The sequence below is a fragment of the Amblyomma maculatum genome, chromosome 6 (assembly GCF_055883805.1).
Source record: "Amblyomma maculatum isolate TAMU_Amacu chromosome 6, ASM5588380v1, whole genome shotgun sequence".
Classification (NCBI taxonomy): Eukaryota; Metazoa; Arthropoda; class Arachnida; order Ixodida; family Ixodidae; genus Amblyomma; species Amblyomma maculatum.
The window spans coordinates 102,006,538-102,032,192 of record NC_139349.1 but is presented as its reverse complement, the minus strand read 5'-3'; the positions used below and the strand labels follow the sequence as shown (position 1 = coordinate 102,032,192).

Genomic DNA, 25,655 nt, shown 5'->3' with positions numbered 1-25,655 from the left:
AAATTGAACTGCGATATGTTGAGGTTAAAGCTTTAAAGCTGCATATGCGAAATAAGAGACGATGTAGTTGAGGCTGAAGATTAATTTCTGCTGCGCGCGGCAAATATACAAGCATGGGGTAAAAATATAAAATGACGTTATAGAGTGTGCGGGTGTTTTTGCATTTCACCAATGCGGCTGTGGTAACAGAGATGTGATCATGCGTCCTTGAGTTCAGCAGCATAACGCCATAACCACTATTTCACAACGAAACAGAAAAAACTTTCTCAATGCTCATAAAGCAAAAGCTTGAAATATTTTAGTCACCCTAAACTAGGGGTTGTATGTGCACATGGCCTAAATTTTGAGCGTGATTCAAGGATTGAATGTGTGTGCGTGTGTGTGCGTGCGTGTGTGTGCGTGCGTGTGTGTGTGTGTGTGTGTGTGTGTGTGTGTGTGTGTGTGTGTGTGTGTGTGTGTGTGTGTGTGTGTGTGCGTGCGTGCGTGCGTGCGTGCGTGCGTGCGTGCGTGCGTGCGTGCCTGCTCAATTAAGACTTTCTGCACTCACGATTTACGAACTCAACTTTAATTGGTTGTCGTGCGAAGCGATGATAATTCCGGAGTGCAGTTCATATAGAATAATGTATAAAACGATGACTTCTTAACTAGCAAGTGGCACCGTACTTTCCAAAGTTTAACAATCGTTATTTGGAAGTATTTTACTTCACAGGATTCATTTGTGCGATAAAGTAGTTAACAGCACGTATACGCAATGAACTGTGAGCAGAACACTGCATGAGGTGCTTGTGCAATAAACATGTGCAGCACTCAAGATTGTTACGCTATTCAATAATAACGCCCCCAACAGCACTCTTGACATGAAATCAAAAATATCAAAACATATATACATCCAATACCAAACATAAATAGACCCATCTGCGTGCGCCACGAATTACAGAGCTCATTGAATGTTCTAAACCATACAATCTCCAGTGAACTTGTGACAACACGCTGTAAGTTAGCTAAACTTTTTAAGAGTTTTCCGAATTTAATTACAGCCGTATACAAGTCAAGTCTATACTATAGCCTCCCGAGGCCACGGCTAAAGCAAGTTTGAATGGCTAGAGCTCGTTCTTTTCTTTTCGTTTTTTTTTTTTTTTTTTTTTTTTTTTCAGATGTCACTTTCTATAGCTAATACAGCCGATTGCATGCTGTCCTACACGACCCTACATTGCGGGTCACTTATCCTCGTTTTGTGCACTCTCTCGCTCTCCCTCACGTAACTTCTTGTACAAAGAATTTCTAACAGGTGGCCATTAACTGAAATGTCTAAATGATGTTAACATATAAACGTAGTTGTGCTTAATTTACTGCATATTTTAAACGTGTATTTCTCTCTTCAAAACAGAGGGGGAAAAAAGTTTTGTTTTTTCGTACATGCGTCGCCAGTTTAAACGCCTTTTATATAGCTAGGCGCCGAACAAATAGCGAACTTCATTACCTGAAGTGGCTTCTTTTTTTCTTTTTTTTTTTTCGAGTGTTCCGATACACTAATATGGGTACGTATACAAGCTGAATGTAACACACCTAGTGGAATACAGCAAAAATAAGCTCATAATTTGTGACTAAAAAAATGGCCAACTAGACAGCGGGATGCAGTATACAGGTTTGGAGCATCAAGTCATTCTTCAGCAGCTGTAATGAGGCGCTATTAATAATTAGATCAGAAAAATATGCTGTAGTGAACTCTAAAGCTTAGAGCTTCACATATGTGATTATATCCTATTCTATTTGAAAGAGGTTGGATGGAAAGAAATAAAGGTGAACAAGATGTAATTTCGCGTATAGAGTATAATATTGATTACAGAGTATTCTAAAGAAAAGAGAGTTTTAGCGATGAATTCATACTGATATTTTCACAAAATTTCACAGTATTCAAGCCCTATACGTGTAGCATATTCGCTCAGCTAGCGGCCGCATCGGGGTGGCGCAATGGTTAGGGCACTCGACTATACTGTGCCAAAGGATGCAGGATCGAACCCCGGCTTCGGCGGCCACTTTTCAATGCAGGCGAAAAACTGTAGGCAACCGTGTGCTGTGCGATGTCGGTGCACGCTAAAGAACCCCAGGTGGTCGAAATTTCCGGAGCCCTCCACTACGGCCTTTCTCATAGCCAGAGTCGCTTTGGGACGTTACACCCCATAAACCAAAAGAACAAACATTATGGGTGTCGCCGCTTCTTACCTCTCGCGTGTGCCGCCATCAAAAGCGCAAATTCAGCAGACTATTGACATGCTTCTAAATGAACAACACGCTCACTTTGTTGCCCACCCTTCAAGGCAAGGTATAATATACATGGTGTTCTGTGCGTACAAGGCAACAGAGGCGCATTAAACATCGCCTCTGCTGTCCCAAAAGGATTCCCATTTACACCATTTTATTGGTTTTCTTTTTTCTTTTTTTACAAGATACATGACTTACACGGGCGGTGAACCATTTAAAGAATATATACCTACTACAGTTATTGTTCCTTATGTGTGCAAGCCGATGTTTAACAGCACCTAGAAGGGCTCGAGCCATGCACAGATAGGAGGATTAGGAGACCCACCAATATGTCAAAAGCAGCATACTAACACAATGTGCTCTTACTTGCAGTATATGGAGATTATTATTGAACTTCTTGCTAAAATTTGGCACGAATAAGAGAAACTACAGGGACAAATAATGCACCTCGCATATTTCTGCAAATATACGTAAAATGGAAGGTGAAGGGTTTAGCAGAGTTATAGAATGACTCCTTATCGCCCAGCATGCGCCTATCTAGAATATATAAAAAGAAAGCTAAAATAACATCCATTACTTATCTTGAAGTGAAGGATAGTGCTATATTTTGAGATCAAATGTACTAACCAGTTCTGTGCGCTAATAAATAGAGTGCGTTGTCTCACTTACTAAAGGAAAGAATCTATCTACAGAAGAAAACATAATGCCAAGATATTGCAAGTACGGCTTAGAACATTACTGTCCTCTGCTACAAACCAAATTAACTAACAGCTGATGCGTTTCTTGGTATCGATCCCTCCAGAATATAGATACCACAATCTTGAATATTTCAAAAACCTTCGACCATTTGGCACATTAGCGTATTATTAAATGTTCTCATTCATAACCCTGTACGTAGCCTGAATCAATGTATACCTAATAAGCAAAGTCAGTATGTGGAGGTCGACAACCAGACGTTTACAACAGCTAAACCTCCTTTTCCGATGTACCACAAAGAAACGTTCTATCATCAGGGCTGTAATCTTTTTGCGACGACTTCCTTAGCAATATTTCCCTCAATATAACATTTTAAAGATGCGTACGTTGCATACAATTATTAAATCGAAGGTCACAAATCATTAAACAGCTCTATAACAAAACGTCAAGCTGTTGCGAAGGGTTCCAGATGGGAAATTATTCAGTTTATTTAAAATACATACATCTATTTCCATATGCCTTAATGATCCTTCCGCTTACAACAACTATTTGTGAGCACGAGAACCTGAAGATAATACTAACATCTGACTTGAAATCGGACTTCATTGCTAAAACCATCACACAAAACAAAACTAATTCAGTGTTTTTCCACTAATACTGTATCACCGGCTAAAACAAAGTCCCTTGCTTAAAGAACTTTTCTCACATCATTCCAAAAGCACGATAGAGCTGCTTCGCTTCCGTTGTATAAGTTTCTCCCTAAAAACTTGAAATGATACAGAGAGAGGCGTGGTGAAGCATATTTAAGAAATGCAGCTTTAATCATGATGGCGTTATCAAACAAATAGCCTCAAACTTGTGCAACTTCAAATGTTCCTATTCCTGCACATTCCAATAAAACAAGATGCGTCGAGGTATATATCGCATACCCAGGCAAATCCAAGATGCCGAAATCAACCACAGGTGTTGAGTGAGCATTCAATACTGATGTGTAAAAGCAGCTGATAAGCAAATGCTTCACCAGCAGCTCATCCATTATAGATACCATTCTGCCACAGGTTCCATGAATGAGATATGCACGTCTTAATCATAATTTGTGTTATTTCACTTTTCCCATGCTGTTATTACTACGTTGTTTGTGTACACATACTTCTATCTCAGTTGTTAAATCAAGCTTATAATTGTTCCTAAGCATTGCTATCGTGATTATCGCCGAATTACTTATATAAGCATGTTATTTTATTTTGTTCCGACACGCGTATTTTCTTGCTAGTCTAATTATGAAACAAATACATGTATCTGGCTTATTCTGTTTGACCCCTCAATGAATTAATTATAAGTGTCACATATATAAGTAATAGTTAGTTAAAGAAAAAACAAAATATCGATTACGTATAGTAAAACGTTGCCAAAGGTGGAATGGCAAATTATATCGATCTACTAGCAAGCATTGAAATACTGAATTGCGCCAAACTCATGTGATAAATTACGGGTTATTTTTACGGAGTATGTGTCAGAACATAGTTTTTAATATTGGTTGAATGACACCGATAATTTCGTCATCTTGTGACAGGAATATCGGCTATAGTGCAACTGCCTTTGTTAAACAATTAACGAACTTTTCAAATGTTATTCCACATGTCACAAACGTATACCTTCTAGTTCTTCTGCACCCTTTCCAAACACTAAATGTTCACTCCACATAAACTTATAAGGCGCGTCACTCGTACATGGCGCGCCATGACGAACGCAATGCCCTCAAAAAATTGTTGTATCCATCTCCAACTGTTATTACCGCTGCAGTTCAACGATGACGCCTCATTCTATCTGCAAGAACAAGGAAGAACCGTGATTAAAGACAGAAAATGCTACACTTTTCATTTCGTCGCAAAATTCGACAACCTAGTCTCTACACCCTTACGTGCAGGTGCCGCACAGTGTGTTGTATAGAGTCGCGTTGATATTTCTGGACACTAATGCAACTCCTCGCCGGTATAAGGCGCCCACTCTTTCAAAGCAACTGTATAAATACGCTCGGCTTTTAACCTCACGCTGGCAGCGTAGATATGGCCGGAATAGCGTGTTCACCCATCCGGGTATATTTTCATCCTATATCTATACACGCCTCAACTCAAGCATATAGAGGGACCGTCTGCATTCCGAATTTCGCGGAGACCGCCTGCGGAGACCGGAAATCGCACAGCGTGAAGATGGCTATCGGTCTGACATTAAAACAAAGAACAAGAGCTGCGTGATGTGCGAGTTGAAATCAAAAGTCGTATATAAGCGGGAAAATAAATAAATATATAAAACAAAAGAAAGCCGAGCATGCAGCCACATGCAAGAGGGGTGCCGTTAACCTGTCCCATCTGTATACGGGCTAGAAGAAAATCTCCCGATGCACCTGCTCGCATATAACAAAGAGAGAGAGATAGGGGAAGGGGGTCACGATACGTGCGCTACACAAATTGAGGTTCGTTGTTAAATTTGTGGACACCGCTGCTTTTGCGAGCATCTGTGAAATAGGTAACTAGAGGTCACGCGCTCACCCCGGCCAAGGCGATTAAGTGTTACTCTAGTCACTGTTTGTCATTTTGAGCCAGGTATGGTCGCCGTGTACTTGAGGGCAAAAAAAAAAAAAAAAAAAAAAAACTTTATTAAAGAAGGTTATTTTATCCGGTCATCTTGCGTGCGCAGATCATGCACACCAATTTACGTGACTCGTTCGCCAGACTGGTATTCGTAATAGCGCTTGAGATTGGGCTAGACCATTAGCGCGGCTTTCCTTCTTCGCTCTTTTGAAGATTGGGCGCAATCACTTTAAAACTGAACATGATACTGATGTCCAGACTGTCAATTGAAAGACGATAACCCGCAGTCCGTTCTATAGATATATGCATTACATGTTGAAACTGAAATTCTAAAAGCACTCAGTCAAGATGACATGTCTCTCACCACTAATGCCCGGTAACTACGGGCAGCTGGAATTGCATATAAATTCGCCTGCACCACGTTCACCGCAGTTTCTCCGGAGTATTGTAATCAACCTGCAGGTTGCCAGGAGATTAAACTGCATTAAAAAACTGTGCGAGCATTTGTGTTCTATATAATAGAAAAAAGTATTCGTCTTTTTTATGTATTTATGGTAATGTATGATTTCTAAACAATATAGGTTCAGGGCTGTTTGTCTGAGAATAAAACGCCAGGTAAAGTGTTAGCGAGCTGCAATACACACTACGTGTAAGCGCATCCAGGGTAGGGCTGTACTCATGACGCATTCTGTAAGTAGTGTATAGTATCCTGTTTCCATCTTCAATCTCTTGACCGCATAACTTTGGGTAAAGGAACGCCGCCTAAAGGAAAATGCATTCACTACCATGCTTTTCCATCAACGTGCATTTGCTTCCTGTCCATCAAGCATTTCAAGCCGTTCCATACCGGTGTATGAATTCCATACACTATATGATAAGCATCCAGCCTTAACTCGCAGAAAGCTTCACTAGTACAGTCGTCACGATTTACGAATTGTTTTCGCTGTGATATAATGAAGCGTCGATGTTCCGCCCGAAGCGTATAAATATCATATCAGAAATATTGACTCTTTCGATTTCTGTAGACATATCACAGATAACACATGTTTTGATTTCCATTTTTTGCTTTTTCGACCAACCTGGTCGAAAACATACATGGTACATTCCCTTATAATAAATGGACTCTTTTCCAGATTCTGATTCGAACTTATATCATTTCTGCATGTGGAGCTCACTCTACACAACTTGTGCACGTGTCGCTCACATTTCATTTGCTCATTTCTTCCAGAGTTCCTGACAAACGTCCAAGCCAGTCTGAGAGAGAGAGAGAGGGAGGGAGAATTCATCGCTGCAGCCACTTCCAACTGCGAATTGCATGTAAGTCAGAGACGTCGCAGCCGATCACCGCAGCCGCGGCGTCTCTATTAGCATAGAACCCAATCAAATGTGCACGTATCCGCCTGCATTGTGATGTACGCTTGGCCGAACACACACGCGTCGCTCGCTGGCAGCACACGCCTCTGTCGCGTATGTGTGTGTGTGCGCGCGCCGGCATCCACATCAGCATCGAGAAGCTCGACCGCGGCCGTTTTCCATCGCCAGACTCTCCCCCGTTGCTGTCTGTTCCTGTTTCAGCGAGGACTCGCTTTTTCTTTCCACCTTTCTCTCTTTGTCCCTGAATCCTTATTCAACGCGGCTTGCGCACAAGCTAGAAACAACCGCTTATATGAATCACGTTTGCAATGAAGCCGTTCCTAATGAGGCTGACAGCGGGTGTAATGTGTACTCGATCCGAGCAAAGACCGGGGCCAGTTTCCGGCGTACAATCCGCGCGAGCATATATAACCGCGCCTGTCAATCTAATAAGCATTCACGACGCCCATATACACGCGCAGCTAGCGTTTCTTTGTGACCGCGGGGAGAGCTTACCTTCTCGCACTTAGAGAATGATTGTTCGCGCGTGAACGATTATCAGAATCTCCGTTTTTTGCTCACGCCTTGCATGCCTGCCAACACGCACGCTCGGCGCTCCGTAACACCCTGCTTCTCGCCCGCAGAAACAGCGCGAGCGAGCAAACGTTGAGTATAATCCGTTGTCTCCTTGTTTCTTTTTCAGGTGTCAAGACCTGTTGTCTAAGTGTGTCACGTCTCCGAAGCTAGTCTGTTCAGAGGGGCTTAGACGAGGGGATATAGGAAAAAGAAGGTGGTATAGTTGTTTTCTTTGTCGACTGCCTTACAATCATCGCCGCTGTTGCTTGGGTATAAGCTTCGCAGAAATCACTCTTTCGAGGGAACAAGTTCAGTCGCTAAATCTCATACTTGGAGACGAGCTCAGGTTCATTAGGCGACGAAGCGATTCATCAGAAATTGAACGAAGTGCCTTCTATTGTGTGTTTACCTGGAGTTGGAACCCCACTAGATGGAGGGACACAGAGGTAACAACAATAATTTGTTTTATTTTCCTGTGCCCTTCATCTTTATTAATATGAGCGTGTAGTTCAGAACTTCGAGGCACTTTGCTTTGCGAGAGCTCCAAAGCTAGTTTTTCTCGTAAATGGCGATTAACATTTTGTTGGTTTGGGAAACAGAATCTATAACAGGCCGAAGCTAAGGCAAGCTACCCCGCCCCGTCAAATATGATTTATGTTTAGACTTGTTCAGTTGCCATGTCTTAAAACACCGGTAAAGTTGTCGGATTAAAAAAAAATATTTAAGCCGGCAAATATGAAAAGCCATTATTTAAATGTATGATATCCTACTGCGCTATCCTCGTTATCTAGTTCAGTAATCACTTCCGCATTTCGTTTTCACTCGTGTCCATTCAGCGTTCGTGTAGATAAAAATACACAGGAACACTTTTGGCTTATTTTGAATTGCGCGCTTCGTTTCCTCTACCGACAACGGAATGAGTGAGAGGAAAACAGACGCGCAGTAGGCTTCTATCCTCGCCGACCGCATTGTTAAGTAGTTCAAATTTAGTGATATGCAGATTGCTGTTCTAAGCTAAAGAAATTTCACTTTTATCCCTCGCGATATTAACACAAAAAGTATAAAGTCAAAGAAAGGTAGAGAAAGCAAAATGGCCGTCACATACAAGGATGCTCATAATCTTTGTTTATCTGTTCTTCCCGTTCATTAAAGGCTTTAAACGAGCGACAAATACGAAACAAAGCTATCGTCGCGGGGAGCAAAACAATGTGATGGTTTATAACAATATACGACCGCTAACCATCTCGCATTATCCGTGGCCTCAGGCAGGGGCCCCACACATGCAAACAGCCGCAAGCATTGTTAGCAGAGTGCAGGGGTGCTTTAATTGCATCTACTCTTTTGCCTAAGCTAGGCCTTGGCAAGCAGAGACCATTACTATACTGGCAGGCCAGCCTTATTATCCGCGTATACGCCGCGTTACTCCGTATTCCTGACATATCGCAGCTGGTGGTCCCCAGCGGACTCTGCGTGAAGCTCATTGTCTCTGGTGACTTGCAGAGCTCGGGCGGAAAATAAAAGGGAGCACCAGCTGGGATGCTGCCGCTATGTGGGACTCGTTACATGTGTGTGTGCGTGTCCCGAGAACGGAAAGCAGCTACGGCGCCACGAGGAGCGGGTTGCTGCGGCTAATTGACGGGAACATTATACACGGCTCTCAAAGCGCTCAGCGCAAACACCTTGAAGGTGCCTGGGAAGGTCATTGCAGCTGCCATTTTCGATCAGCTTGTAGCCTATACGTGCATGATAAAAATTTGTAACTTCTTTTAGGTGGTCCGCGTTTGTTATAGCTCTTTCCGGACGCACACAGTCTGGGGCTGGTATTGCTGATATCAATTTATTCGGTCGTATTAATTAGGAACAACGGTCCCGTGTAAAAATGGGGCAGAGGTGTAAAGCATGCCAGGCTACGCACGAACCAAATTTGAGCAAAAATTGTGCAAAAAAATTGTTCCTCAGATATGAAGAAAACCAACAGTCGCTGAAACAGAGAAAATCATAACGGCCTATTTTTCTTAGTTTTTGTTTGCGGCGTTATCGACGGAAAATAATAAGTATAACTGCTTTCTATTTGAAATGTATTGATTGGATAGTAGAAAAAGTAAGTAGTAGAAACAGCCCTGTGCTCACCACAGACGAATTCCGTATTTGAAAACAGTTGCTGCCTGTACCATCACCACCTTCAAGAACCTGTTAACCCCTGCTTTTCTCTTCTGCCTTTTTTTTTTTTTTTTTCAGATACTTCTGGGCAGTGCTGTTCACCTGTGTCAGTAATCCAGCGGCGATTCTTACATTTACACAAGACTGTATAGAAGCTCTATCGTATTGTGCGTTTATTTGAGCGATTTATTTTTTTTTCTTTTTTTTTTAGTCATAGACCGATAAAATTCGGCTCGCTCAGAGTAGTGGAAGATAAATATTGACAACAGCTGACTGGTTGACGGTCTCATCAACTTTATGAGCCGAACCTGCAGGCAACAAATCCCAGAGGCGGGTGTGAGGGGCGGGGACATGAGGTCGCATTTTCCAAAACAAGAAAAACCAGAAATATTATACATATATAGTAAATCAATGCCGAACTCCCTTTTCTCTGACAAAAGAAGTCCCAGAAACACGTGGTTTTAATACCCCCCCCCCCCCCTCAAAAATAAAAAAGAATGTATGAGAACATTTGCGTAACTTTAAAATATTTTACATCATTTTCGACGCTACTTGCTCGCTTAAGGTTTCGAAGGAAGCATAATATGTATTGCAAACCAATATTTTTTTAGCTTTTCTAGATGGCAAGCATTGCGACATTTATGAGTTTCACGGCTTATGACATAACCGGCGCATATGACTGATGTATTAATGTGATATGTTAGAAAAAGGGAATAAATGTTCACGACTAATTACACACATAAGCCAACAATCAGGCTCCAATTTTTAGTAAATCTGTTCGAACTCAAAACGAGGTGCGGGACACACCAAAGCAGGTCAATAAGGGCTTTGCTAATTTCGGTACTCTTGAAGGGCTCCTAGTAGCTTTCTTGAAAGCCCCTGCAAAGCGAGGTGATGAGCAGTAAAGGAAGAGAGTGAGAGTTCAGGACAGCAACGGCCGTTTCAGCAGGCAGCACTTTCTGAGACCAAGGTCAAAGGATCGTCTAAAAAGCCTATTGGCCGTCTAAAGCAGAAAGCGAAATGTTTCCTAAGGCTTTCGCCGTGGTAGGGCAAGCACGCGTTGATCGACGCTCGACAGCAAAGCAAACAAGCAACGTTGAAAACGAGATAGTGAAAGACGACGAATCGGGCAAGTAAGAGCGAAAGTGCCTTTTTGCCAGGACGTCTCTCTCCCTCTCCTTACCCATTTACAGCTGCCCATTCTGCTCGTTCCTTTTGGACAAGGCAACTTCGCAGGCTGCAAAAGCAGGCGCTAAGCAGAACCACGCGTGGAGAGAAGGTAGTGCCAAAGGCAAGAGATTTACACGAAGCCTATACCATGCAGGCAGCCCAATAATGGCGCCATAGGCATCCTTCTCTGGTCGCCATCGAAAGCCAATGAGTTCAGGGGTCAGCCATTTACTGCAGCCTACCGCGGCATTTCCAGAGCCGTTCACTAGTACGAGTTGGTTCATGGCCGTGTGTTTGTCGGTGTAGCAGCTATAGCTTCTTCCGCAGTCGATCCGCGAAGGAGCTTTGAGATACGTATTTTGCCTCTCCTGTTCGGCGTTACCACTTCGAGCCAGTGATCTACGCGCTGCGTACGGCGTTACCACCTGTAATGATGGAGTTCGCGGTAGCTCAAGTCAGCGGTCATCGGTGGACTGGAGGCGTCGTATTGCGAGGTATGTGCGTTCGACCTTAGTCAATCAGTATTTCGGCAGCACACACACAGTATGACTAAGACAAATAGACGCGATGAATTGGTCATTCGCATGATTTCAAGATGATTCCACGAGGCGTTTAAAGTGTTCCTTATAGCTCTGCTATCATTTATACAGAAAGCACAACTGCTGCTAAAACTTAAAAAAAAAAAAAAAATGCTGACTTCCGGCTATTGTTTACTTTTGGCTTCAAAAAGGTCTCTGCGAGTAATATTTTGTGAGTTTTCTGCATCAGTGTGTGGTTTTGGCTTGCTTCCAGTTATTTGTTCGTACTAACAACTCTTATCGCCGCATAATATAAACGTGTAATTCTAATCTGCAAAGTTGAAACGATTCAAAAATAATTTAGTGCATTTCTCTTTGGTGTAGATGAGAAACATGTCCTGTATAGGATGAATTTATCGGCAATATATGCTCGTGTATGTCATTTGGATAATGAGTATAGTATAAGCCACCCATTCGAGATGATGAAGATTAGCCGCTACCTCTTAGTACCCAGCCATGTAACTCTGCGCGATTTCTGGAAATAAATGTCAATGTCGAGTGAGTATGCCGCGCCAGAAAGACAAGAGAAAATCAAACGCAAAATCGTTACCCGTGCTGAACACACGCTACTGTCAAAAGAATGTTTCGCGAAGAGAAATTGGTGCCGGCTGCGTGTACAACGAAAGCCGGCGCGGATCGAATGACAGTGCGAGATTTGCCCTCTATTCTCGAAGCAGGTCTCGGAACAAGCGCGCGTTGCGGGTTCCGTGATTGCGACATGGACAGCGAATGCCCTTGTTAGTGATCATGACGCGGCAGCGGAGGGAGAAAAAGCTTGCATAAATGCGTGCCCTGAAGCCGCGCTAATGGCCTGTGACGCCGTTAACACTCGTGCCAGCAACAGCAAAAGCGGCCTCCGACACAGGCGTGAGCGCCGCACACAATACACGCACATACGGTAAAATCTCTCACGACGGCGACGCGCTTTGTTTCACGTGCGATTCGGTTTATGCTGCGTACGCAGAAATGGGCATTCTCCTCGCTGCGCGCCTGATATTTCATTAATATTGCTATTGACACTAAACTTTTACTTATAGATTTTCAATCCTTGTTAATGAGTAACTGGATATATAGTGACAGGTCCTGATGATAAATATATGGGCCTTCATATCTTGGGTACAGAAACATTGCAGTGCAAACAGAATCGCGTACACTGAGTGCAACCATGCCCCTGATCTGCAATGAGCAACAGCAGCTGACAGGTCCGTGCACACTTAAACTTTGTATTACTATCGACTAAACGAATATCGTCTAAAGGGCACAGATACCTGTGCCAATTTTATAAGTCTCGAGGCCCAGAACTGTATACATTAGAGCGCCGCGGAATTCCGTTAATCTCCATAACAACCACCAAACTATTCCCAACTGTGCAACTATTAGTCATTTCGATTTGTACATAGAGTTGTCCTCTGTACGCCAGGTGAAATCTGCTTGTATCTGTATATAGATTGGTCACCTTGCGGCTGTGGTATGCCGTAAGATATAGTTACGGTGTGAAGTGGATGATTATGGTATTCAACCCGACCCCTTATGCGTCGTACGATCGTGGCACTGCAATAGCAATGTGTGTCCTTAATACCTTGAACCGACTAACCATACGCATTTTAAAATTATACCTACCGGCCGCTGTGTGACTGCGACGCGGCATGACACGATATTCAGCACGCTTACCTATGCAGAACGATTACCATGTATGCACGACTGTGGTACTCAGCTTCACGAGGCATGCTTCAATATACCGTGCAGAAGCCGATTGTACTTTTGGTGAACAAATGGCGATATGGTTCTGAGATATGTACGCTTCCGATAAACTGCGTGCACTAACTACTCTTTACAATGACTTGATCGATGTCTCAACACAGCCCTCATGTCACCGGAATGCGTATGACACGATTCCTGTGCTCTGACACTTTTCGTGAGTTGCCGGGTGTACTTCAGAGGCAATACGAAACATCTTAGGGAAAATATCGCAGATAATAACTCCCAATTCACATTGTATTAACTTTGGGCCACTAATGAGCGATGTTCTCGTGATGATGCCGCCGCTTCTATTTTCAATAATTTTCTTATCTGTTGTAGGCTGGGTCCCTAAAATTTGAAATAAACATTTTGAGCCATCATATGTATACTTTGTCACTGCTTCCAGCAATAAAGAATAAAAATAATTGATAGATCAACTCCGAGAAACATATATGGCGAAATCAGTAAATAAAATCAGTTTCTCAAATTTAGAAGTGATAAAACTATACATACATATTAAGAGGCATCCGTTATAAACATACAGCAAAATTAGACATTGTTTAGTTAAAGGGTAATGCAGTAAAGTCGATCAAATCTTTCTCTTTTATGGCAGAGAAGGCTAGCTTTTGCAGTGAGTTACCCTGAAGCGTATCTTCAGAATACCTGGCGGCTATCACTTCGCTTTTTGCATTGTGCTGAGAAAGCAATTCGTGCAATACCGCGAAAAGCTGGTGTGATTTTCAACAAACGCAAGCAAAAAGTGTCGCTGTTTGCCCCGTCTGCAGCATGCCGCTTCAAGCGGGAACCTACAGGGTAGACAGCACTCAAGATCGTGCAGAAAAACATCAGTGTAGTGGTATCACGTCTTGAAACCCGCTGTCATTTATTTAGCTTATTTCAGTCACCTATAATTCCATGTGTGTCGCGAAGGGTTGGTCTTGTGTAGCGCAATATTTCGGAGCGGAGATGCCTTCGAATCGAATCATACACGTATATATATATATATATATATATATATATATATATATATATATATATATATATATATATATATATATATATATATATATATATATATATATATATATATATATATAGGGCCAAACGCGTCTCAAATATTGAATAACAATTGTTTGCTTAATGTACTGAAGAATAAAGCAAAATACATCTGTCTATTACAAAAAAACTACTATTTCAAGAGAAAAATATGTTCCTCACCCGAACTACAGACCTGAACGTGTACCAGAATCGTGAGTGATGTTCAGGGCTCGAACCAATCTGTTCAAAGTATGGTTTTTCCGTCACACTGGCCATGGATAGAACGCTTTGTCTGCATATATCGTCAATATTACTGAGAATGAAGAGTTTGCATGATTGTTGTGATTTGCTTCTCTTTTCGTACATATTTTGTAGTGTTTTTATGAGCGTTCCCCCACTGTGCGCAATGTGATGAGTGTGTAAATAAATAAGGAGCGCGTATTAGCATTACAATTTCGAATGCGTATTATCTGTACAACGCGAAGCCATTTCAGCCCTCACTAAAATGAAAACTTGCTGTTGCAGAAGGCATTTGGGTGATCAATGTATTGAGAAATGACTATTCGCGGAAGAATGAAAGTGGTCTAAATCACAAACAGCCGCTATAGTCACGCTCTAAACACAAACACGCAATACAACCATACAACTGTGGACATCTCGACAAGAATGCTATATATTATTGGGCTGGCACAACACAAGACAGCTTTAAGAAACGTACCATTAAAGAAAATTGTGTCCTAAAGTATTAGCACAGCTAGAATATCAAATCCACTCGCCAAATAAAAAAAAAACTTATAGGATAAAAATTCACATTTCGATTTTGGACATCTGAGACATCAACATCCAAATAAGAAAGCATTTCTGGCACAAAAGCTGCATATTGCGAAGGTAGTTCAACGTTATACATGTATACAGCAGCGAAGGCCGAAATAATGGACTAAACAACGAAGACGAATACCGTGTTCCTCGAGGAGTTGATTCTTTCGCCGGCGACCAAAACATACCCAGCGATTTTTCACGAAAATCCAGTAGTATATAGCTTGTGAAAGCAACTTTACAGAAAAAAAAAAAAGTTATTCGAAGACTGGTCACCCTTTCGCTACAAATTCGAAGCAACTATCCTTTAATAATCAAATTTAGCGGGCACTTAGTAAGATTAATCCTGACATTCACAACATTTAGTGCATCTAAATACATTCTTACATTCTTTCTTATATATACAGTCAACGACGGACTTAAAAGCTACTGTCAACAAATACCGACAGCTTGATCTTCAGGAAGAAAATAAAAATTAAAGAAAAAGAAGCGGCGTTCCAAAATCAATCCTGTCACATGTCTCCTTGTTGCTTAAAAAAAGCTATCGCACAACTCTGTGTAATTGAAAAAAATTTGTGCTTGCGATATTTTTTTTTTTTTTTTCACTCGAAGGCTATGTTATCGTAACAACATAAAAGTGTAATTGATACTCTGGAGACTGAGTTTATAAGCCTCCTTCAAGGTGTTCTTAAGTCTATAAGCCACTGAAAATGAGTGTGCATTTTAGCTTCCACGGGTATGGAAGCCGTCTAGTTTAGGTATCGAACTCGCAGCCTCGTGCTTAACATCAGCAGAAGAGCCGCTGACCCAGTGCGCAAATGAAAACGCGCGTGACCAATATCCCCACTTCTTTCGAGTGGCCCCGTACGGATGCCACCCGCACACAGTTAGCGTGCTCAGCACTTAATCGGAAGCCGCGTATGTAGAGGTGTGTGAATCAGCGGCACACTCAGCCGTCCGAGAATCTCGGGCTCGCCCGATTTCGAAACCGGCGAGCGCAGCGCAGATTCCTGCGAAAACTAATCAAACGCGCGCTTGTCACGGTGAAAATGATGGCCACCGCCGCTGTATATAGCTCTCTGCGTGCACAACAGGTTGGAGCTCTTGTTTTCTAGTGCTCTTTTATAGGGCCTCATGACGCGCGACGGGTTGCGCAAATGACGGGTCTAACGAGTCCATTTGAGGGCAATTTTTGGCCGGTGAGCAACACATGGCAAAATTAGATGAGAAGTGTCCTGCAGATTGGCATGCGCGTGCGATGTGTGGCTTCGAGTAACGTCGTCCCGACTATACTATTATTTTTTAATTGCGAGGCCGAAGGGATATATATTGAAACATCGCGGGCACACATATATACTATATATACTGTTTTGCTTATTTCGCTTTTAACTTTGGACGGCTCCACCGTCCATTTGTCATGTGGCACATCTAACAGATATTTTGCTCCAGGAAGAATGTAGATAAAGGATGCGTGAGGACACATGGACAGAAATTACGGCAGTCATCAAACGGGAATGTATGGGTGCCCTATGTGTCTCGTCATGTGTCAACCGAAAGAATCGCAGCACCGCTACCTTTCCTCGTCCGGATGGGTTAGTCTGGACGCATGTAGTGCGGTATACAGCACAGTCTTCACAATATATACCCGTCTCCAGTCAGGAAGCAGATAATATACCGTTCATATTATCTTCGCTTAAGGCTTTATGAAAGCAAATGGAAAATCTGTATGTGCCAGCATAGGATCAGTGATGAAGTTGTCATCATTGCCGAAACTGGGAGGAACGACGCCGCTCTCAAGCCAAATTGTTGTTGTTGTTTTTGGTTGAAAGCAAGGATTTGATGGCGGACGCCATCAACGTCAATGTTCACAATAGCAGAATCAGTCAATACTGTATTAACAGGAATGAATGGGAGAACCTCTTCCGTAGAATCGCCCAGCCGCATAGCTTTGATCTAACTATCTGTCTCCTCGAAATATATTTCGCCTCTTTTCGTACACTCTAAAAAAAAAGAGTGTAAAAGGAGGGTAACTTCGGGATTTATGCTATCTGAAACCGCATGGCTTAAATATACCCTGCGCAATCACCCGCACGGAAGACGTTAGTCTCTCTCGCATGACTTTACACCATTTCGTCCCTGCAGCTCAAGCAAAAAAAAGTTTGCCGCTTGTTTCTTCTTTTTTTTTTTATGATGGTAACCGGTTTCAAGCTGGGTGCGGCTGTGTTCCTACTTCCCGTCCGATGTCCTTTCAAGAGCTACCACAAAAGGACCCCTCGTTTTTCCCCGGAGGAGGTGGGGAATCGTCGAAAGTTGGGAGCATCTTATCTTCTTACAAAAAGCGGTGCCTCCCCCCTTCACCCCCCCCCCCCCCCCCCCCGACACCCGTCCCGTCTTTTGACTCCTACGCGAGCTTGACCGTGGAGAGAGCAAGGCCGAACTCAGAACAAGGGCGGACAGACAAGTGTGTACGCTGCAAAACAGGGAGAAAGGGGAGGTGAGGGGGGAGTGGTGGTGAGACGAGAAGCGAAGCAGTTGCTTTTTAGTTTTGTTGCTTTTATTCTCAACGCAGCGTCACGTGTTCGTAGTTAGTTTCTTGAGCCTGCCTGCGTTCCCTGCGACTCTGCTAGTCCGAGAAGACGACGACGGCGATTGCCGCACGAGTCAGCGTTCGTGCTCTTTGTCGTTGGTACTCATCTGTGTTTTTAGAAAAGTTCGGTTGCTCTCAGCGATTATTTCATCGAGTGCGCTCATCGATGCCTCACTATGAAACGACTTCGTGAAAGTGTGAACTTCGGAATGAAACGGCGGATGGCTGGTCGTCGCGGTGGTGGCGTTCCAACGGATCCTTGGCGCCAAATTTCAGCCGCGCATGTAAGTGACGTTTTACATTTCGTTTTACGTGTTTTTCTCTGCTATTTAACTTGGCCTGAACATGTTTTGTTATTGCTTACGTCCGCGACGCTGCTTGTTTGTCTGTGAAACGGCCTCTGAGCACGACGTCTTGGATCCCAACCTGAGCATACCACTCCCTCAGTTCAGACTGGAGGAGCGGCGCATCCCAAGATTTTTAGATGGTCACGACCTTTTTGCGGGATGTTAATGGTGCATTTTTAGTCGTCTACGACGCTCACAAGCATATCCCGCGGTCGAAAGTATGCGTCGACGAGCGCTAATGCAGTCCCGGTGATACGCATTGACGTGTTTGCATGCCGCATTATTTTTGCTCGCTGCCTACAATCGATTTTGATCGTCTGTTGTTGCTGCTTTACGGGAACGTTGCCATAAATGCGGGAGAGCATGCAGGGTGATGGGTTAAGTTTACGGTTCTTTTGCCAGCAACTTGTACGTTCGAAGGCAGCGCGCTTGATATCCTAAAGTCACGCTTTCAGAACGCCGATTTAACCCCGCAGTTTTGAGCTGATGGCGTCGAGACCAGAGGTGGGACCGAGCCGATTCGTGTACATGTATACTGTCGCAGTGACGCAATGTGCAGGAAAGACATTTCTCACGCTTTTTTTTTTTTCGCTGCAGGCTCAAGTCCTTCGTCTCGTCTGCGCAAGAACGTAGACTGTCGTTTCTTCAAAGAATTTGAAACTGGTCTCTGCTATCCGTGCTGGTAAGTCCAAAGCATTGTTTCCGTCCAGAAAGGGGCGTTTAAATTGACACGCGCACTTTTGTGGCACATATTGCTGATCACTGACATCTGCCTCAATGTATACTGCTTGGGATTCTCGTCGGAGAATATTTATGTCGCGTGCCATGTGTGTGTCTCCTTGCGTGTTGCCATTTTCGCTCATGCCGTGCAATATGGTGCACGCCCAGACAGTGACTTATCAATTGAGTTTCATTGTGTTTGAGGGCGTGTGCGAGTAAATGGTGTTATTTAACTTGCTGATCACTTATGTTAAAAACTGATAATAAATATTGGACTCGATCAAATCACTTAACAAGTGAAAAATCTGGGTTAGCTGGTGATCAGATGTCTTCAGCATTGAAGCAAACCATGTGTCACCCCTTCTCTGCTTTAAGACTGACTTTCTTTTTGTAATCGGTACATAAAAAGACCAGCGCAAAAAAAAAAAAATAATAATTACGGGGACAAAGGAACAAAAAATGACAGGACGGGCACTGAAATACGTTTTGTGTTCCTTTGTACCTGTTTTCTTTTTTTTCGCTGGTCTTTTAGGGTGTAAGTATGAACCAACTGGCCCAAACAGCTATTTTGATTAAATGTGCTAATTTTCGTTAGCGAGCTAAGGAAAATTTTTATATCACTAATATTTTTCATTTGGGGATTTGCTATAGTTTCTACTCAGCTATTTCCATTCTGAACTTTTCAGCCTCCTGACCCATAGAAAGGAGGCTATGCCTGACCAATAACAACACATTCTTTTCCTTCTGTAGTTTCTGTTGTCAGACATTGTGTTATACTCATTACTACAATTCACTGGTACTGAGACATTCCCTCATTGAAGTTAATGTGTATTGTCATTGTGCTAGCAGTTTGTCATAAATCTGCTATTCTAGTTTATTTAAGCAGTTATTTCGACTGTAAAGAGGTGGCAGATATTGTTACAGATATATCTAGGAACAGGAGTTGTAGCTTTTAAGCTCATTGTCAAAATATTTGAGTCATTGTTGTGGCATGTGTGGTGCCATTATTTTTTGTACTATAGTTATGTATGTACTAGTTACAAGTATCATGCTAATGTTATGAATGATACCTTTGCTGCAGCGTACCTGCCAGTAGGAGGAATACGGTGTAGAAGTGCTGTTACTCCTGCTTCTAAAGATCAACCTGCTTTCTTCAGCGCTGGACGACTACTTACGGCAAGATTTGTGTGGTATGTATTTTTCGACATAGCTGTGGCATTGTGGTCTGTTCATTGTTGCTTTATGTCTATCAAAGAGCATATTTTTCGATGCTGAGGAGCAATAGCCCTGGCATTACATTGATTTTGGAACCATTCAGTGCTATTGAGCAAGTTAGCAAGGGAGGAATTTTTTCAGTATGTAATCGATCTGAACATGTTGACTTCTTTTTATTGAGTGAGCTGTTAATGTATGCCTCTTTTCTTTTTTTCTTCAAAACCTAATATTTAAATTGTTTGCACTTGGTTCTCAGCAGTAAGGTTATGTTCTCTGATGGGTGTAATTTTCAACAACTCACATGCTCTTATGTTGCTAGGTATGTCCACAATAGAATGAAACTAAAAATGAAGTACTGCAGGTGATATGTAATGGATGGTATTTTAGCACTTTCAGCTTTATTGTTTCTTTTGTGTTCTTTATATTGTTTTGTGCCATTTGTACTCAGCGTATTTTCCTTGTGTTCCACCACTACCATTTAACAAATATATATATATATATGCCCCCACCCCTTATGTCATGTCTATGGGCCTATAAAGGGAGAATGAATGAAATGAAATTTGCAGTACAATTAGAACTGGATTGTGCAGCACAGTGGACATGTCTGTGGTAGAGGATAATGGTTGAATGGCTCATCAACCAAAATTGACTTAACTTTTGCATTTTAATTTTAGGGGACAGTATTATATACCAGAAATGAGGGTCCCCAATATTATAGGTGAGCCCAGTTCTTAAATTTTCTGGAAGAGCAATGTAGTTCAAAATACTGAACAAGGAAAGGCGTATTTGAAAACTATTGTCTTGCTTTCCCACATTGCATGTAAAAAATGTTGTTGCACTTGGTATTGTTGCCAGAATCATGTTAGCTTCTTCTGCATCATCAAAAACACAAAATATGTCTATATTATCTGAATAAGAAATGTCAGCAACACCCTTTTTTAGTTATGTAATGTGGAAAAACCAACTTACAAAGCTTTTAAAGGAATATTTTTGATGCTCATTATGTTAGACCACTTAGATGATTAGGAGGGTTTTAGGCCTAGGCTCACTCATTAATAGCCTTCAATTTTGCAGTTTTCATATTGCCTCTTATAAACAAAAAGAATAGATAATTAAGTCTAATCCTGAAGCTGTACCAGGTACCCAAAGTCCACATTGCTGCACAACCCACCGGCAGAGACTGCACGGGTGTCTCGTCATAGTTTATGATTTGCAATCTGTAAAGGTAAAGAACATAATCTTCGAGAAATTTGTTGTAAACACTTTTTAATAATCATTCTTGTATAATATTGGTCAGCATTTACAATTTCATTAGTTAGGCATCTAAAGAGATAAGCAGTTGACAGTTCTGGCAAATTGCAGTTTATGAGAAGTTTTATTCCTGCTGCATGTGCTGCGAGCATTACATGAAACAGCAATACATAGAATCTCAAGCTTTGTGGTTTGTTCAAGGAATTATAGGGGTATTGAAGTGTATTGTTTTTTGCCTCCTGAGCAAGATAATGTAGTTTTGAAGTGAAACGGCAGTCTCGAGAAGTTTTTGGCATCGGCATAAGCTGATGTGTGGTGTGAAACTAGCAATGAACTTATGTAAAAGTTGCATTTTATTGTCATGCTTTACATAATTCTGCATCTGTGACATCACTGCAGTAATGCACATGTGCAGAAGGTGCTTTGGATGTGCCTTGCTATCATTGCTCTTTTAGCATGAAATGTTCCATCTTTCAGAAGTGGTATCCCGCATTTTATAAGGCATAGCCTCTGTGGTATATTCATGCCTTTTTCCAGGAATGTAAACTGCACTAAAGGCAGAAACAATAGAATGGCCTTAGACATACCCCTGCAGGAGCAAGCTCTGCAGGAACAAGCTTCATTCGTTATATTCATGAGAAATGACAACGAATGCAAGAACAAAAGAACCTCCCCCCATCCCTCCTTCCCCCCCCCCCCCCCCCCCAAAAAAAAAAAAGAAGAAGAAGAGATTTGCAGTTGTCACTTGTGATGGATGATCAGATGACTAAAGACAGTGTAGTCTCAGGAAAACATTAACACTATAGGCAACATAAGATAATGTCATGAAGGACCAGAGACAGTGTTTTCTAGGAGGGTGAGACCATAGTGACTAAAAACAAGACCACTGGTATGGTCAGGTGTGAAAGCAAACTATAATGTTTGGGTGTTGGAGTGGAAACCAGCAAACAACAAAGGTGAAAGTGAAGGTGATAAAACAAAGTTTAACATAAAAAGCTAATGATAAAAAAAGGAGAACTGCACATATGAACGAGTAGAGGGAGGGGTTTTTTAAATCACATCTTTTGCCTTTATTAGGCTAGCTTCTATTTTATCAATATGTTTTCATTCATATTTCTTTAAATAACCCTCTGGGTAGTCCAACATCAGTGATGCCTATGGCTTGACCCTGCTCCTAACAAGAATATGTCTCATTGTATATTGTGTCTTATTGAGCATATTGTCAATTTTTTCTGAGATTGCAATGTGCTAGTTGTCTATGTGTGTGTTAGTGGCACAGGTAAAGCTCAGATTTGGAGAATTTTCATTGATCTATACATTGTGTGATTTCACAATTCTCATTATATAAACACTTGGAAGCCTGTACTGGTGCACTATTTCCATCTGTCTTCCTTTTTACTTGCCTTTTGTGCACTGTTATTTTTATATGTGAAATAATTACTCCATAAGCATGTTTTGTGAGACTTTCTTCGTGAGTAACTGATTACAAGTTCTCTTTTCTATGCAGGTCAAATACGTGGTACATCCCTGCCCTGACTGTGCGGAGAAGATTATCCAGTCCCTTGCTGCAACTTTGGTGTATAATGAGGTAAAATAAACACAATGGTATGTTATCTTAACCGATTGTTCTGTAAATTCTTTTTGTTCACTCTGCAACATAACTTACGGCTTGAATACAACATGACACAGCCTACCTCACCTGAAACATTGCTCACTGTCACACTCCAGACGACACAAAGATATTGCAATGTTTCAACATAATCTTTCCTTCCAGAAAATCTTGAAATGTATTGGTTACCTTTATTCCTGCTTCCAGTGACCAAGTTTACGATGCAGATTGGTAATAGTACTCTTGTGTGGATAGCATATATATACCACAAGATGATGCTTAGATACCCTATGTAATATGGCATTACTTTAAACTGCTTGGAGGGCAACGTTATCCTTCTCCTGGTGGTATAAGCTTGCACCATAAAGGTGCAAAACTTTGCGCTCTTTGTCGTAATATAAATTTATACTCTAAAATGGTAACTTTGCACCTGTATATACAGGATAAGCTTACGTTGTCAAGGTGCAAACTTGCACCTTTGATGCAAGGGTATGCTTATGCCATCGACAGACTAAAACATAGGCCTTTATGAAAGGTGCAACGTTATGCCTAGGTAGAATACAGTTACACTGCTTGTGAAGGTGCAAGTTTATGCTACCAGAAGCGTAATGTTACACTACATGCAATGGTATAAATACTTAGTCTTCCAAGACACAGCGTAACCTTACCCCAAAAAGGTGTTAGCTCAGCGACAAGCAGTTTACCCCCCAAAAAGACTAAGATCACACCTTTTTTTTTTAGAGTGTATATATGCTGTTGCTCCAATGCAGTCAAAATATCCGGCTCTACGCCTTACATACTTTCCGAAAATCTACGCAGACCTCTGATTACCTATAAATCTGTCACTCTGTTAGTTTAGTGTTGATTCATTTCTACTTCGCAACGAGCTATACACTTGCAATTTATAGTTGCCCCCTCCCCCTGGCTACGTCTCTGACAATGCGCCTTCAAGGCTGTATAGCTGCATTTATTATAAACTATATACGTTGCTGCATCCAGTGTAACTCAACTAACGTTGCAGTAAATATAATTCATGATTTCCTCTAAAGGAGCCATTTGTGCTACTTGCGCATTTATTAGATGATTGCAAATTTATTTCGACGTTTTTTTTTTTTTTTTTTTTTGACGGGTGTCATAATTTAAGAACACCAACGTGTTATCGTTTCATCCATAGAATTGCTAGCGTTCTGAAAAGGAATAAAAAAAGAGTACTGTAATTTACACATATCTACGCTATCCCCTTAATAATGGCATCGATTGCGACACTTTATTATTTAACCTAACGTATTAGATGCGAAACAAGCAAGACTTTTCAATTTTCTTCATATTTATCTCCTACGAGTTACCCAAATAGCAAGCCTCCCTCCTTCGGTGGTGGCCTATATAGCACGTGGTTTGGTTAAGGACAGTGACCTTCTAAATGTATTATGAAGTCCATGCAAATCTGTCTAACATATACAGGCCGGAATAACGCGGTAATTTATTAGTTATATCGGGTTTCATGGCGCAAAAGCAACTTTCGCTATGATGTACCCAGACACGAAGATAGAAGGTAATTTATTAAAAATCGGTTTATTTGTGCTTGCCGTATTACCAGCAGCAGCGCGTTGTCCCCACTACGCCGCCACTCTCACTCGTGTCAACCAAACGACCCTGGAGTAGAGAATAGACCGTAATAAACCGCATTGCCTAATGTCAGCCCTGCTACTTGATACGGCGCTTGTTTTCTTCTTTTTTTTTTTCTTTCTGTATAGTAGTTGCGACATAAGCGGAAGCTTCTGCATAAGGTCAGGTAGAGCGAAAAAAAAAAAAAAACTGCGCGTATCAGCATGACCACATACGAAGCATCATTTCAGGATAAATTGCTGCACTAGAAAAATTGATGCAATAATAATCCGGGTGGAGAGTCGGCCGCTTGAAAGCAGGAAAGTTGTCGCATTGGAAATAAATAGGACATATGGGTAAAATGAAATAGTAACAAACACGATTCGCGCCTTGACAATGCGTTGCGCACATTGCACAGTCTTCTACACGGAGTAGGCCATGCATAGTAGCATGTCAGCGAACATTAACGCCGGCTAAAATCTCTGTTTTCATAAGAGAGCCTTCTCTCTCTCTCTCTCTCTCTCTCTCTCTCTCTCTCTCTCTCTCTCTCTCTCTCTCTCTCAGTACAATATGTTTGACTGTGCATTAAACACAAGAACAGTATAGGATGCCCACAGCATTCAAACAGCTGTCTTGTGCTATGTATAATGATGCCTCATGATTATCTCGTTCGGGATTAACTGTGAGAGTGCTCCGTTTGGCAGCTGTTTCTCCCTACAGATATCAGTCCACCAAGGCTTTAATGCGTCAGCTCAGCAATCACGGCTCAAATATAAATCCTACCTGCGCAGGTGGTGCCAGCAACGAGCACTGAGAAATGCGATAACGAGAAAGTACAGCTAAACGACCAACGCCGCTATTCCCGAGCGCCGGGACATGACCTAATTGAAAACGTAGTTGCGCAGAACGCCATAGCAAAATTCCCGGAATGACTAACTAGCTATACCGTAGCTGTGCTTGACGGAACGGAATGCGTTTGTTCAACGGGCCTCGTGCTTAACGATGGCAGTTTGCTGTCACACGCACGAGGACGCGAGATAGAAATTAAATTGCCTATACAGAAAACGTTTCAGTAATGTATTTTACCGTTGTTCCCATTACCTGTGCAGCCCGCCGTGAGGGTTTGTACACACCTGCGGGGCAGAAGAAACCAGCCCGTTTCCCAATGCGACGAATAGCATGCGAGTTACACATGCAGCGCGGAACATGGCTGAAAAAGTACGCTTTGCGATGGGCTAAGCGAAGCAAGTCAGCGATACAAAATGCCAATCACTGCGTCGTGATGCTTTGTGTAATCTTTGTCAGACAGGTCGGGAAGCTCGGAGAGTAGAAGGCTGAATA

General features: G+C 42.1%; 1 protein-coding gene and 1 long non-coding RNA gene across 2 annotated transcripts in view; one reads left to right on the top strand and one right to left on the bottom strand.

Moving 5' to 3' along the window:
* The window catches only part of LOC146186457 (uncharacterized), a 76,768-nt gene that overhangs the window by 6,000 nt on the left and 45,113 nt on the right, over positions 1-25,655 (bottom strand). The window lies entirely within an intron of this gene.
* On the top strand, positions 17,592-22,689 carry LOC146186458 (uncharacterized). Its single transcript, XR_014708110.1, has 4 exons — positions 17,592-17,851; positions 18,512-18,596; positions 19,716-19,824; positions 22,608-22,689. It is a non-coding gene; the product is annotated as an uncharacterized LOC146186458 (long non-coding RNA).